At 35.9% G+C, this 15,282-nt stretch overlaps 1 non-coding gene across 1 annotated transcript; it reads right to left on the bottom strand.

The window, feature by feature from the left end:
• Positions 1-3,806: 3,806 nt before the first annotated feature.
• LOC141640314 (small nucleolar RNA R71) lies at positions 3,807-3,913 on the bottom strand. Its single transcript, XR_012542946.1, has one exon. It is a non-coding gene; the product is annotated as a small nucleolar RNA R71 (small nucleolar RNA).
• Between the last annotated feature and the right edge of the window lie 11,369 nt (positions 3,914-15,282).

The raw sequence follows: 15,282 nt of genomic DNA, 5'->3' as shown, positions 1-15,282 counted from the left end.
AAAGTTCATGGAAATTGTGAAGAACTTAGAAGTCTCAATCCCATTCACGGAATTGATAAATCATGTTCCGGCCTATGCAAAGTACATGAAAGATATTCTTACCAAGAAGAAATCCATCCGGAAGCTTGAGACTATTGCTTTCACTAAAGTAAGTAGTGATATTCTTCAAGGAAGTTCACCTCCAAAACTTAAAGATCCGGGAAGCGTCTCTATTTCATGCACCATTGGCGACACTACAATCAACAAAGCTTTATGTGACCTTGAAGCAAGTGTAAGTGTCATGCCATACTCGGTATGCAAGAGGCTAGGAATGGGAGAGCTCAAATGCACCAACATTACTCTTCAAATGGCGGATCGATCAACAAAGATACCTTTAGGGGTATGGGAGGATGTGCCCGTGAGAATTAGCAAATTCTTCATCCCGGTAGACTTTGTCATTGTAGACATGGAGGAGGATTCCAACATTCCTATCATTTTAGGAAGACCTTTCTTGCACACCGCGGGAGCGGTGATTGATGTGACATATGGAGAGGTTACACTTGAAGTAGGGGATGAGACAATCACTTTTAACCTTGATAAAACCATGAGAGCTCCCCGACTACATGAGCCATGTTTCAAGATTGATCATTATAGCCGAGAAAGTGACAAGAAGAAGTTGGCATCTCAATGCAAAGACCAAGCTATGGGTAAATAATCACCACCCATATGGAAGAAGAAAGTAGATAAACCTCAAGATGCTCTATCCGGAGAGCAAGAAAGTTTCAACAAGAATGAGAGCTTGAATAGCTCACCACCACTCATGACAAGAAAACAAGAAGGCCTCATTGGCCATGACAACAAGGAAGAAGAGTTGCTCTTGTCAACTCATGATAACATTGTTGGGGAGCAAGTAGATGAAGTGTGTGGTCTATGGGATGATGAATTTGAAGGGTTAGTCAATCCTTATATTGGTAATGCTATGACCCTAGACCAAGGCTTTGGTGACCATCTTGACTCAAGTCACCACAATGAAGAACACAATATGCAAAGTTCTATTGAATATCTTTTTAATGAAAATGAGCAAGCCTTCGACTACCTCAATCCCTTCATCCATAAAACTCAATTTCCTCAACCAAATTCACCCAAATCAAATCCAAACTTCCTCAAAACACAATCAAATTACTCCTTTATCAACAAGAAGCCATTCAAACATTAAAATCCTCAAAGATTGAATCGATTTTCTAGGGTTACAAGGAAAATTTAAAAAATCCTAAATCGATTTGGGATTCATTGAAGCTTGAGGATACTAGAAGAATTCAAGCAAATCATTGGTTGTTGATACATTCTTAACAAGGAGAAGAACAATGGCAAGGACTGAAGGTGGAAACAAGGCGCCCCCAAAATAAAATCTTTGATGTGACCAATATTTGAGCATATTTAGTCCCCGAATTAGCCTCGTTCCTATGCTTTTTAGTGCATAATTGGGTCATTTACTATCTTTAGTCTTTCATTTTGCATATTCTTTGAGGTTTTGTTTCCTTGGTAGGAGAGGAGTGCAAACCTTGCATTTTTATGGCAAAATGGAGCTAAATTGATTGAATCTAATGACCAAGCATAAAAGGGAAGACAAGACTAGAAGGCCTACGTAAATAATGAAGTAAATGGGAAATGATGAGAAGATCCTTGCATCTCTAACAAGATCCTTGAGGATTGTTGGAGAAAGAAAAGAAGAGAAGCTGACTGGCTAACAATCCGGGCGTCGCAGTACACGGGACGAGCGTCCTGGCCTGCTACAATCCGAGCGTCTCGTGGCCAATCCGCTCGTCTTGGCCCCTCTCAATCCGAGCGTCGCCCTCCCAAAGCCGCTCGGATTCCTCTCCAGTGCAGGCCGTCCCTCCCTCAATCTGCTCGGGATGAGCATATTCCAAGAGGACTAGCGAAGCGGAGATGAGCATCTCCTTCGAGAGGAGCACTTCCTCAACTTTTCTTAAGGGTCTTAATCGTCATTTAAGCCCTTAGTAACCCTAATTTATGTACCTAATCCTTAGTATAAATACCCCATTGTACTAATTAGATTATGATATCCTTCTTATGCTCTTTTTATGTTATTCTAATCTCATCTTAATCTTATAATCAACTCTTAATTAAGCATTAATACAAATCTCATTTCCTTAATTTCTCTATTGTTCATCATTTATTTTGGGATATTGAAGATTATTTGGGGTTTATTTGGAGGATTGACAACCTTCCATCATTCATCAAGTACTTCTATTATTCTTTGCTTATTATTTTGGAATCATCATTAGGTATAATTCTCTTAATCCCTTTTTAATTATTGTTAATCATCTTCATTTATTCATCTTGTTTTGTCTTCCTAGTATGATTGACAACCTTGTTACCATGTTAAACTTGATAATGAGTGAGTAGTCATCTTAACTAGGGTTAATGGGGAATTAGGGGAAACCAACATGGGGATTGATTCATGCTTAATCTAATATGCTTTCATAATTAATTTGTTTGCTTGTTGTGTTTTCAACTTATGCACATGTTATGTTTGATGAAATGCCAGCCTACGAATCCTTGCATTTTTTACCCATCACTTATCTTTTCAATGAGACTTGTAAGACATAAACCAACTCGAGTCTCATTAGATCATGCATATAGTTGGATAGGGAGGATTAAGTCGACTTGTAGGTGTTGTACAATCTAATCGATTCGGCTCCGGGACCCAAACCTTCCTAGGGATTGTAAGATATACACTAACTCGATCCCATCACAACAATAATTGCTTGCATCTAGTAGAAAACATGTTTGTATGATCAAATCCCATGAATCCCCTATGAACCCATGACACCCTAGTGCTTTTAATCAATTGTTTTCATCTCATTTTAATCATCTTGCTTCTTTATTTACATTGTTATTTAGTTTAGTGATCTCTTATCTCAACCCAAATTGTGACACCCTTAGACACGACCATTTGCAATCGAAAATCCTACATCAATACCCGTCCCTTGAGATCTGACCTTTACATACCTCTTTACTAATAGTAGAGTAGTTTATGAAGTTATAAATATTGTTTTGGTCTAGGTACTCCTAACGATAAGTAACCGAAAATACACTCCGACCAAAAATGGCCCCGTTTCCAGGGACGATGTTAACTTGATTTGATTTTCTTTGATTGTTTCTGTCTTTCTTTGCATTGGGGAAGTAAAACTCCTCAAGGTTTGTTCTAATTGTTTTCGAGTTGTTTGATATTTTGCATGTCTAGAAGATCACAAGGTAATTTGTTACCCATTAATCACGAAATTGAAAGAACATTGACAAACAATAGAAGACTTACTAGAAATACTTTGAGAGGTATTGGTGAGGTTGTGGATATTCAACCAAATACTATTGAGTTCATCAACCCTTTTGCAAGAGAAGGAGAGGAGAACACAACACAAAATCAACCCACAATGCCTAAATTTTCATCACATTCCGTACCAACCGAGGAGAACCTACCCAATGGTACTCCCACACCACATTACTTGACTGGTAATTTCATTGCAAAATCCGCATTCATCCAATTAGTCGAAAGAAGCCAATTTGGGGGGATGCCTAGTGAAGACCCTCATTCTCACATGGAGACTTTTTGTGACTATTGTGATGCGATTTCACAAACCGGAGTGACTCAAGACCAAATTCGATGGGTTTTATTTCCTTTTTCTTTGATTGGTACCGAGAAACAATGGTTAAAAAGCCTTGATAAGGCTACTCTTGGTATTGACTCTTGGAAGAAATTGGCACTTGCTTTCTACAAAAACTTCTACCCTCCGGAAAAGACTAACATGCTAAGAGCCCGAATCACGGGATTCAAACAAAGGGACGAAGAATCTTTGTATGAAGCTTGGGAGCGATTCAAAGGAACTTATCGCTCATGTCCTCATCACGGACTTAGCGAGTGGTTTTTGGTACAAAAATTTTGGAATGGTCTTTATGAAGACTCCCGAAACATTCTCAACATGGGATCAAATGGTATGTTCACCGAAGTTGACGATAATCAAACATGGAACAAGATTGAGGAAATGGCGGTCCATAACTCACAATATAGTAGACCTCGAAAGGCTACTAGAGGAGGAAAGCATGAAGTGGACTCTATTACTCAATTGGGTGCTCAACTTAGTGCTCATATTAATACCATCAACTTGAAGTTTGATAAGGCTATGCTAAACTTGAAGAAGCCTCCAAATCACCTAAGCAACATGTTAATGCCATGGTGGCATCTTCATCAATTCAAAGTGGAATATGTGAGAATTGTGGAACTTTGGGACATGACCAAAGTGAATGTAGGGGAACAAGTGAACAAGTGAATGCTTTTCAAGCATACAAGAGTGGTACCCCTTATTCCAACTATTACAATGAAAACACCAAATTCCATCCAAATCTCTCAAACAAAAGCCAAAATGTTCAAAACCCTCAAACAACTTACACCCCACCTCCAATGAGAAACCAAAATCAAAGAACTTTTTACAACCAAAACCAAGGTTACCAAAATCAAACTCCATACAACCAATCCAATGACCAAGGTTTTGATGTTCAAAAAGCGGTCCTTTAAATGCAAAAGAACCAACAAGAATTTTTCACTCAAATGCAAAAAGATAGACAAGCAAAAGACATCACCATCAAAAACATCCTAGCCCATACAAAAATGTTGGAAACCCAAATGACTAAATTAGCATCTTCTAGCTCTCAAAGACAAAAGGGGCAATTACCACCTCAAAGTAATCCCCCAAGACATGAATCGGTGAGTGCCATCCACTTGAGGAGTGGTACAAGCTATGAAGGGCCAAAGAAGCAAGTTGAGGATGACATTGTGGAGTCTAGTGACAAGGAAAGAGTTGTGCAAAAATCTAGAGAAGAAGAACCCACCATTCAAGAAGTTTCAAAGAAGAATGGAGAAACGGCCAAAGAGAAGGAGCCTATTGTGATTAGACTTCCATTCCCGAGTCGTCAAGCTAAGCCTAAGTTTGATGACCAACTTGGAAAATTCATGGAGATTGTGAAGAATTTAGAAGTCTCGATTCCATTCACGGAATTGATTAATCATGTTCCGGCCTATGCAAAGTATATGAAAGACATTCTTACAAAGAAGAAATCCATCCGGAAGCTTGAGACTATTGCTTTCACTAAAGTAAGTAGTGATATTATTCAAGGAATTTCACCTCCAAAGCTCAAGGATCCGGGAAGTTTCTCCATTACATGCACTATTGGTGACACTATAATCAACAAAGCATTATGTGACCTTGGGGTAAGTGTTAGTGTCATGCCATATTCGGTAAGCAAGAGGCTAGGAATGGGAGAGCTCAAGTGCACTAATATCACGCTACAAATGGGGGATAGATCAACAAAGACACCTTTAGGGGTATGGGAAGATGTGCCCAAAAGAATTGTCAAATTATTCATCACGGTGGATTTCATTATTGTTGACATGGAGGAAGTTTCCAACATTCCTATTTTCTTAGGAAGACCTTTCTCGCACACCGCGGGAGCGGTGATCTATGTGAAACATGGAGAGCTCACCCTTCAAGTGGGAGATGAAACCATCACTTTCAATCTTGACAAAACAATGAGAGCTCCCCGATTACATGAGCCATGTTTTATGGTTGATCACTATAGCCGGAAAGATGATAGGAAGAAGTTGGTATTTCAATGAAAGAAGAAAGTGGATGATGCTCCATCAAAAGAGCAAGGAAATTGCAACAAAGAGAGCTTCAAAATATCACCCATGACAAGTGAAGAAGAAGGCTCATTAGCCAAGATAAGAAAGAAGGAGAGTTGTCTTTATCAACTCATGACATTTTTAGTGATCAAGTAGACGAAGTATGCGGTCTTTGGGATGATGAATTTGAAGGTATATTCAATCCCTATATTGGTAATGCTATGACCCAAGACCATCATGGAGAACAACAAGTGCAAAGGTCTATTGAAGATCTTTATCATGAAAATGAACAAGCTTTCGACTACTTCTTCAAGGTGTTGAGCAACATCAACAACACCTTGAACATGCCCGCTTGACATCTCATTATTGGATGAGAGTTTGGTGGTGTCCTCCCTAAACCACCACTTTTAAAATATTCTAACTCCCTAACTTGCAATTTAATTATTGTATTGCATTTTTGTCAATTTTGGATTCACATTTTTATGCCTTGATCAAGATTTTCATAATTTTCGAGAGAAGTGAGGGAGGGACTTATGAGTTTATTGATGTGTAGTGTTTTGCCTTAGTGTGGGGATAGAAATTGCCTAGGCTATCCAAGTCTTTGTAGCGCCCCCACAATGAAGACCACAAGAAATGAAGGAAAAAATGACACGGGTTACGAAGCACCCACGGATGGACCTGAATCCGTGTGGCAGAGGGACAATCCGAGCGACCCGATGAGGATATGCTCGTCCTGAAGAGAACCCAAGCATCCAGGGTCAAAGACGCTCGTCTTGAGAAGCTGGGAAAAACAACTTTTGGGTCTGACTGAGAATCCGAGCGTCCTACAAGGGAATCTGCTCGTCTCAGCCATGACGGTCATCCCAGCGGAAATCCGCTCGTCTTCTCAGTGGCAATTTTTGGTATTTCTCCCTGGAAAGGAATCCGAGCGTCTCCAGCTTACGACGCTCGTCCCAGCTCAAGAATCCGCTCGTCTTGCCTATAAGACGCTCGTCCCCAGCGCGTCTTTTCTTGAAGCCAAAAGCAGCACAATCCGCTCGTCCCGACGCCAGGCCGCTCGTCTCCCCTCTGGTTTTCAAATCCAACGGGTCTTAAAAACCCCATTTTCCGAATTCTTTTCATTCATTCAAACATAAACACTACCCAAAACCCCAAAACCCTCATCCTCTCTATCAACCAAAAATCAAATTTCTCAACCAAAATCAACCAAATCAAATCCAAACTTCCTCAAAACAAAATTAAATCACTCCTTTATCAATAACAAGTGATTAAAACACCTAAATCTTCAAAGTTTGAGTCGATTTTTGGGATACAAGGCAACATTCAAATATCCTAAATCGATTTGGGTATTATTAGAAATTGAAGATTTCAAGCTTTCTTTGGTGTTACTAAGTAAAGGAGCATGGCAAGAACAAAAGGTGGAAGCAAGGCACCCCAAAAGATGACCCTTTCTAAGAGACAACAAGCTCTTCAAGCATCAAAGGCATTGGTAGTTCATAATGCAAGGTTGGAAATCTAAGAGCAAAATCCTCCTATGGAAGCTACTACTTCTACTACTCCGGTTGTTGAACAACTAGCCGATTATCCGGAGGTAATTTTCACTTCCGAATCCCATAGGAAGAAATTTATTTCCTTTGTTAAGAAAACTATCTTGCCCACCAAGTTCATTTGTCAAGACACTTTGTCAAAATTGGGTGTCCTAGAGCAAACAAAGACCTTTTTCGAGTCTATGGGATTGAGTACATTGTTTGAAATGCAAGAATTGACCTACTCCTCCCTCACCTTAGAGTTTTTGAGCTCTTGGAAAGTCACCAAGGTGGAGACCCGAACCAATATTGAGTTTCGTCTCGAGAATGTTGATAGATGCTTGTCTTATGACGAGTTTGGTAAAATATTTGGCCTTAGTGATGACCCGACTTTTACAAAGAAGCCTACCAAGTATAACCCTGCTCCTTTATGGAAGGCCATTTCCGGAAAAGAATTCATGTCTTACCATGATTGTCGTGCTCTCTTAGTCCATCATCCGGGCATAAGAGTATGGCATAAGGTTGTTGGGCATACCTTGATAGCTAGGAAAGGTACAAATCATCTTACTGAACTTGACTTTATTATTCTCGAGTCGACTTTAAACATTGGAAGAGAGTTCACAAAGCCATACAACGCTTTACGACTCTTTATTGAAAGATGGCTCAATGTTGATTGTGGTAAAGAAGGCACATCCTTTATTGTCAATGGAGGATTAGTGACTTATTTGGCTAAGCACTTTAACCGGGATTTCAACAAGAATGACACTTATACACCAGTAAAGGGAGGCCATATTATTGATTTGCACACCATGGTTCAAAAGTTCAAATGGGTCAAGAATGATAGTCTTGATAATAAATTTGGGTGGTTGACAAATGAAGCTAAATCCTTCACATTGCCTAGCAAAATTTGCCGCTTGAATGTTCATAGGCTGAATTACCTTCTCCCACTCTGCGAGGAAGTCGAATATACTATTCAACACCAAGGGGAAGAATTTGCCGAGCCCTCCTCCTCTATTATCACCCCACCTTACCCATTCACCTACCACGAGTTCAAACCCGAAAATGCTAAGGCGGGAAACGACTACTTGACTCTATTGATAAAGGATATGCATAAACAAGCTTATGAAGATAGGGTCAATGCTTAGGGTCAATGCTTACAAAGCACAATATCCGCCCCTACTACATTTTGCTAGGCAAGGACTTCTCGATCCATCTTGTCCTTTGCCTAGTTGGGCGGATAAGGAGGTCTTCTTTCCTAGCACTTCTAGAGGTGGTAGATCGGGTGAAGAGAAGATGGTTGTTGATGAGAGTGATGAGCAAGAAGGTGAAGAAGAAGAAGAGAATGAAGAAGAGGAAGAAGAGGGAAGTGAAAGTGAGAGTGGTAATGACTCCACATCCATGGAGGTTGATGATGCCTCAAGTGAGGAGGTTGATGATGATGACGATGACGCAATGGGCGAGGACTAGCAAACTCTTGGGAGGATCCTACATTCCTACACCTCTTTAAGGTTTGTCTACTTCTCTTTTTTTTCTTATAATTTTTTTATCTTGATCATATTTGTGGAGTCCTAGCACCATTAGAGGACTAACACTTCGGTTCCATTGAGGTTTTCATTTTATTGTTCCCATTTTCAAAATCCAAAATGACAAATTTTAGTTTCATGCATAGCATTTTTTTGCATGAACTCCCCCAAATTTTTTGACATTAGAAATAGTGCCTATTTTGGTTTGGGGAAGTTTATGCATATGCATTGGGAGCTAATCTAAATTATGCTCTCCACTATAACAAAACCCATGCATCATGTAGTGTAGTTTAGTTTAGTTTGCATTTAGCTTAGAAATCATGCATTTTCATATAAATTGCATAATTTCCTATCATATTGGCCATTGAGGACAATGCCCATACTAGTGTGGGGATGGGAAATTCTAACTTGACTTTTTAAACAAAAATAAAAAAAAATGAAAAATTTCGAAAAAATACATAAAAATTTGAAAAATTCAAAAACATGTTCATTTCCTTTGTAGTGTAGTCTTGTATATATTGTGTTTGTTCATCCTTTTTCACATTGATCGACTACGCCACATCCGAGACATGAGGATATAGAAGACCGCATGGTATGATCTTTCCAATATCCTTTTTCCTCTTTATGTTAATGACTATGTGGCTTTATTTTGATTGATGCGGTATAAACAATATGAATTTAGGATTACATTTAGATTATATAGCATACTAGTTGGTAGAAGCATATGCATTAGGTTTTATAAATGTTAGTTGCATCATGGCATATAGTTGCATTTAGGAAAAATTTTGTGAAACCGTCTATTTGGGAAGTTTGACAAGTGTATATAGGCCCTTGTAGATACTTTTTCTTCTTAAAACTTTGCTTGTTAGAATACTTGTAAAATACCCTAGGATGTGTCATACTAGTATCCTTTGACCCATGGATTAAGGCCTAGTCAAGAGTACCTTGTGGTATGATAACTCCTTGGCTACAGTTTATTCCAAGGTTACCCTTGAAACCATGCAACCATCATCCATGTTCTACCATATTTTGTCATCAAAGAGAATGGGCTCAAAAATTGGACAAAAATTTGAGTTCAAGAAATGAAATGAAAAGTCCAAAAGTTTGCACAAATTGCATCAAATGAAAAGAGGAGAAAAAATAGACTCCTATCCTTCAAATATAAGCACCCTCACTACAAATGGGGTGACTTTGAAAATGTTTAAAAGAAATGCAAGAAAAAGTTGAAAGTTGTCAAGTATTGAAATGCCAAACATCAAAGAAATGGCAAAAAGAAAGTGTTCTCAAATGTCAAATGCCACATGAAATTGAGGGGAAAAACAACAACAAAAGCAAACTCCCAAAATGAAACTCAAATACTATCGATCCCTTTTCCATCGTATCCAGTTTTGTGCAGGGTAGAGAGGGGACGACCCTTCTTCTTGTCTAGGCAAGAAGGGGAATTCCGTGATCCTGCTGTGTTTCTAACAACATAGGGAGTCTACTCTTGACGAAAGCATTTATAGATTGAGGACAAAGGTACCCTAGCTTGACACAACTTGGAGGTGATTTTTTGGTATCCTTCTAGGCTTAGTAGTTTGAAGAAACCATATCTATAATGGAATGTGTACCCTTAGATTGCTTCCCCTTTAGATAGTTTCCGCCGCTTAGATGAGGAAAGTGGTTATTCATTTTTGTAGATGTGTCCATTACTTGTTTTGTGTGCTTTAATGCTTGGATGTATTGCCATTTTGGCAAGACCCACCTTGTCTTGCAAGAAGGCATCCTAGCTCATGGTTGTCTTGTTGTGAGATGAAGGGGCGGAGTGAGAACCGCTAAGTGTCTCATATCGGCTATATTAGTAGGTTAGTTTAAATAAGGGTCCTAGTTTTGTCACCTCTTTACTCGGGACGAGCAAAGGTTCGGTTTGGGGATATTTGATGTGACCAATATTTGAGCATATTTAGTCCCCGAATTAGCCTCGTTCCTATGCTTTTTAGTGCATAATAGGGTCATTTACTATCTTTAGTCTTTTGTTTTGCATATTCTTTGAGGTTTTGTTTCCTTGGTAGGAGAGGAGTGCAAACCTTGCATTTTCATGGCAAAATGGAGCTAAATTGATCGAATCTAATGACTAAGCATCAAAGGGAAGACAAGACTAGAAGGCCTATGTAAATAATGAAGTAAATAGGCAATGATGAGAAGATCCTTGCATCTCCAACAAGATCCTTGAGGATTGTTAGAGAAAGAAAAGAAGAGAAGCTGACTGGCTAACAATCCGGGCGTCGCAGTAGACGGGACGAGCGTCCTGGCCTGCTACAATCCGAACGTCCCGTGGCCAATCCGCTCGTCCTTGCCTGCTACAATCCAAGCGTCCCGTGGCCAATCCGCTCGTCCTGGCCCCTCTCAATCCGACCGTCGCCCTCCCCAAGCCGCTCGGATTCCTCTCCAGTGCAGGCCGTCCCTCCCTCAATCTGCTCGGGATGAGCATATTCCAAGAAGACTAGCGAAGCGGAGATGAGCAACTCCTTCGAGAGGAGCACTTTCTCAAATTTTCTTAAGGGTCTTAATCGTCATTTAAGCCCTTAGTAACCCTAATTTATGCTCTTTTTATGTTATTCTAATCTCATCTTAATCTTGTAATCTATAAAATATTATTAAAAGGCAACCCTAAAATGACCAATTAAGTCCACGTAGACAATGCCACGTAGGATTAAAAAAGCCATGCAGATATTCATAATTAATAATTAATATTGACATTTTAATTGAATTTTTTGTGATAAAACATGTTAATAAAATTTGTAATTTATAATTAAAATTGAAATTTTAATTAATTTTTTTTATAATAAATTAATTAAAACACTTCATATTACTTAATACCTACCATTTTTATTAACATTATTTCTTATTTAATTCATTTTTTTAATTAAGCATGGTAATAAATTGATTAAAACTCTTCATAATACTTAACACCTACCAACTTAATTAAAAGTTTTTATATTTAATTAATTTTTATAATATAATATGTTAATAAACTAATAAAAACTCTTTATATTACTTAACAGTTAACACCCATAAATTTCATTAACATTTTTTCCTATTTACGCCACCTCTTGAGTTTCTCAGCAATCAATTATCTAACTAAATAATACCACAAAATAAATTAAAAACAAAATTAAAATATTGGAATTTATGGTTGTATAATCGCTATAAAACTTATAATACCGATAATAGTTTATGTCTATAAAATTTTATTAAAAGGCTAACCTAAAAAATGTGACATGGCAAATTTAATTGTGATGTGGCAACTTTTATTGTGACATGGTAAGAAAAAAAGTGAATTGCATTACCAACTTAAGAAATTTAAAAATATAAGGTAAAAAGATTTTAAAAATATAAGGTATAAAAACAAAAAAGAAAGAAAAAAAATGGTAAACCATTAATCTCCTCTCATAATTTTTGTTATTTATTTACCTTATTTATTTAACCATTATTTCTTTTATTTAATGAAATAACCTTTTAACTTTCCTTTCATCATTACTATATATACTCCGTATTTATGTACCATATTTTTTTTTTCATTCATAAAATTTGAGAGACTTTGTAATATAATGTTTCATATATATAACTATTATATTCACCCTAATTTTCAATTTTATTCAAAAAAATAGCACCTAAAGTATACATAGAAAAGTAAGCTAATTGTTTCGTTTTTTATTTTTTTTATGTTTTGTATTAATTTGTTATTATTTTTTTGTTTGTATTAATGTTGCAGGAGAATGAATTTTCAACTTTATTCAAAAAATTGGTAGGTAAGTATAGCTAAAGAATTAAATTAATTATTTTGCTTTTTATTTTTATTATAGTTTGAATTAATTAGAATCTTATTAGTTATTTTTTTGTGTTTATATTAATTAATATTGCAGAAGAATGAACTTTCAACTTTATTCAAAAAATTGGTAGGTAAACTATACATAGAGAAACCAGATTAATTAATTCACTTTTTATTTTTATTATGTTTTGAATTAATTATAATTTTATTAGTTATTTTTTTGTGTGTTTGTATTATTATTATAGGAGGATGACATACTCACATATCAATAACAATGCACGAGATTCGAAATAATGGCTATGGATCTTCTTTACAGATTTGTTTTCTTGGTTTGGATGACTCTTTCATTTTTGTCGGTTTTTATTTTTTCTACAATGGTGTTTTTAAAATATCGAATTGTAGAAAATCTTTAATAAGTTGTTACATTATTGTCCTTCACTCTTTCCTGCTACACTTTAGTCTCTTTTGTAACACTTATGTTCTATTTAATTTTGTCAAACAAGTTACAAATCAAATTGTTTAGCCAAATTGTTAAAGTACGATGGACATATGTCAATTTGATCTTATCATAGTGTTATAATATGCATAAATAGTAATTAGTTAGGAACCGATTCTTATTCTCCAATTCATTGTCCCAATTCCAATGCTTTCAAGCCTTTAAATCATTTTTTGTTTTTTATCAAATATACTATTCTATAACTCACAATATTTTTTGGATAAATATTTTTTTTGAATGATTTATTTATATTTTATTGTCTCATGATTTAGGAAAGGCTAATATTTCGTATGAAGTATAATAGTATTGTTTTGATTATAATTTTTGATGAATGATCGAATATGAAGAAGCTATGTTTAGAATCGTATATGCATAAATCTCTATTTATTGCGCGAATCCGATAAATGTGTAATTAGTTTTGCTCATCTTATACTAATAATAATAATTATTAGAGTTCACCTATAAAGTTTTGATTTTTACTTTACTCTCTTACTTTTTGTCCCAAATCTAATCTTATATATACTACGGAGTATATTATTATAACAAAAAATGTGATATTTTAAATATATGTAACCTTTCCTTGGAATTATTCGGAATAGTTGTTAAAGTTGGTCACATAAAAGTTCACGACCGTTTCTTTACAAGATAAACATGGGGTCAAGTACTTTAAAATGCACCAAAACGACAATAAAAACAATATCTCCATTCAAGCAATAAAGAGGTAAATTGCAATGTTTGTTGGTGAAGAAAACCATTCATATTCTATAATCTTTAAGTCGATCAAAGCAATATTCAAATAGTAAAGAGACAATTGAAGAATCACTAATTAAAGAGGCAATTGAAGAACCATTAATTAAACAGGCAATTGAAGAATCATTAGCAACTCAAACGAGAAAATTGAGAGACATTGATTTTCTTTCTATAAATCTCATCAAAATACAAATTCATATTGTTTTATTTGATACCAGGTTGTCCAAACCAACATTACCCGTCCTTACAAAAGTCAGTTTTTTTGTTCTCTCTGTAATTTAGAGTATTTTATTGGAATTTTGTGTCTCCTTTTTCCTTTTCTTTTTATTCGTGTATTTATATTTAATAGTCTTAATTGGAGGTACCAAATCAATTAATTAACTTGATAATTTAATTAATGATGTTATTGTAGGAGGTATGTATATGTTAATGCGATCCTAACATGGATGTGCTTTGAACTTCGCGTAATTATTTTGCATACCCAATACGAAATATTTTTACGAGACTAGCATAATTATCCATATCGTACGAGTCTTAGAATTTTGACGGGAGTATTTATTTAAATTCTATATCTATATGTGTACTTACTATAAGTGAAGTAATAAGAAGATTATATTTTTGTAGAGAAAGAAAGGATAATGAATGAAAAGTAATCACGCAATATATTTCGAAGTTATGAGGTTTTTAACTGCATATGAAGTAGAAAATAAATTTCAATGCAATTTGTTCATATATGGAAAGGCGACTTCTTTTAATATTTGTTTTATTGGTAGCAACTTGTACTCAAATTTTTAAATCCTTTGAAAACAGGGGACGACAATAGAGCGTAAATTGATGTTTCAAAACTTCTATAGCGTCAAAATTTTCCATAAGACCAGAAGTCCCCGAAAATTCAATTTAAGGGATTGTGTCCTCGCTTCAAAACAGCCAAGCTATTCACATTTTCGTTTGCGTATCATCCCGAATCAAAAATTTGGAGTATATTAATTTTTTTTTTTAATACCTCTCCCTCGGTCATGTTCATTTATTTACCTTTTTCTAATTAAATTTAAACAAATGATTGAGAGAGGGGGACTATTCCCTATAAGTTATTCACAAATTAAACACCCAAACACAGTCAATTGTTAACGATCCCGTGATTTTCACGGGTTCAAAAACTAGTTAATTCTTAATTAAGCATTAATACAAATCTCATTTCCTTAATTTCTCTATTGTTCATCATTTATTTTGGGTAATTGAAGATTATTTGGGGTTTATTTGGAGGATTGACAACCTTCCATCATTCATCAAGTACTTCTATTATTCTTTGCTTATTATTTTGGAATCATCATTAGGTATAATTCTCTTAATCCCTTTTTAATTATTGTTAATCATCTTCATTTATTCATCTTGTTTTGTCTTCCTAGTATGATTGACAACCTTGTTACCATGTTATGTTTGATGAAATGCGAGCCTATGAATCCTTGCATTTTTTACCCATCACTTATGTTTTCAATGAG

Source organism: Silene latifolia, unplaced genomic scaffold (assembly GCF_048544455.1).
Source record: "Silene latifolia isolate original U9 population unplaced genomic scaffold, ASM4854445v1 scaffold_75, whole genome shotgun sequence".
In the NCBI taxonomy this organism is placed as follows: Eukaryota; Viridiplantae; Streptophyta; class Magnoliopsida; order Caryophyllales; family Caryophyllaceae; genus Silene; species Silene latifolia.
This window is presented reverse-complemented; position numbering and strand designations above follow the sequence as displayed.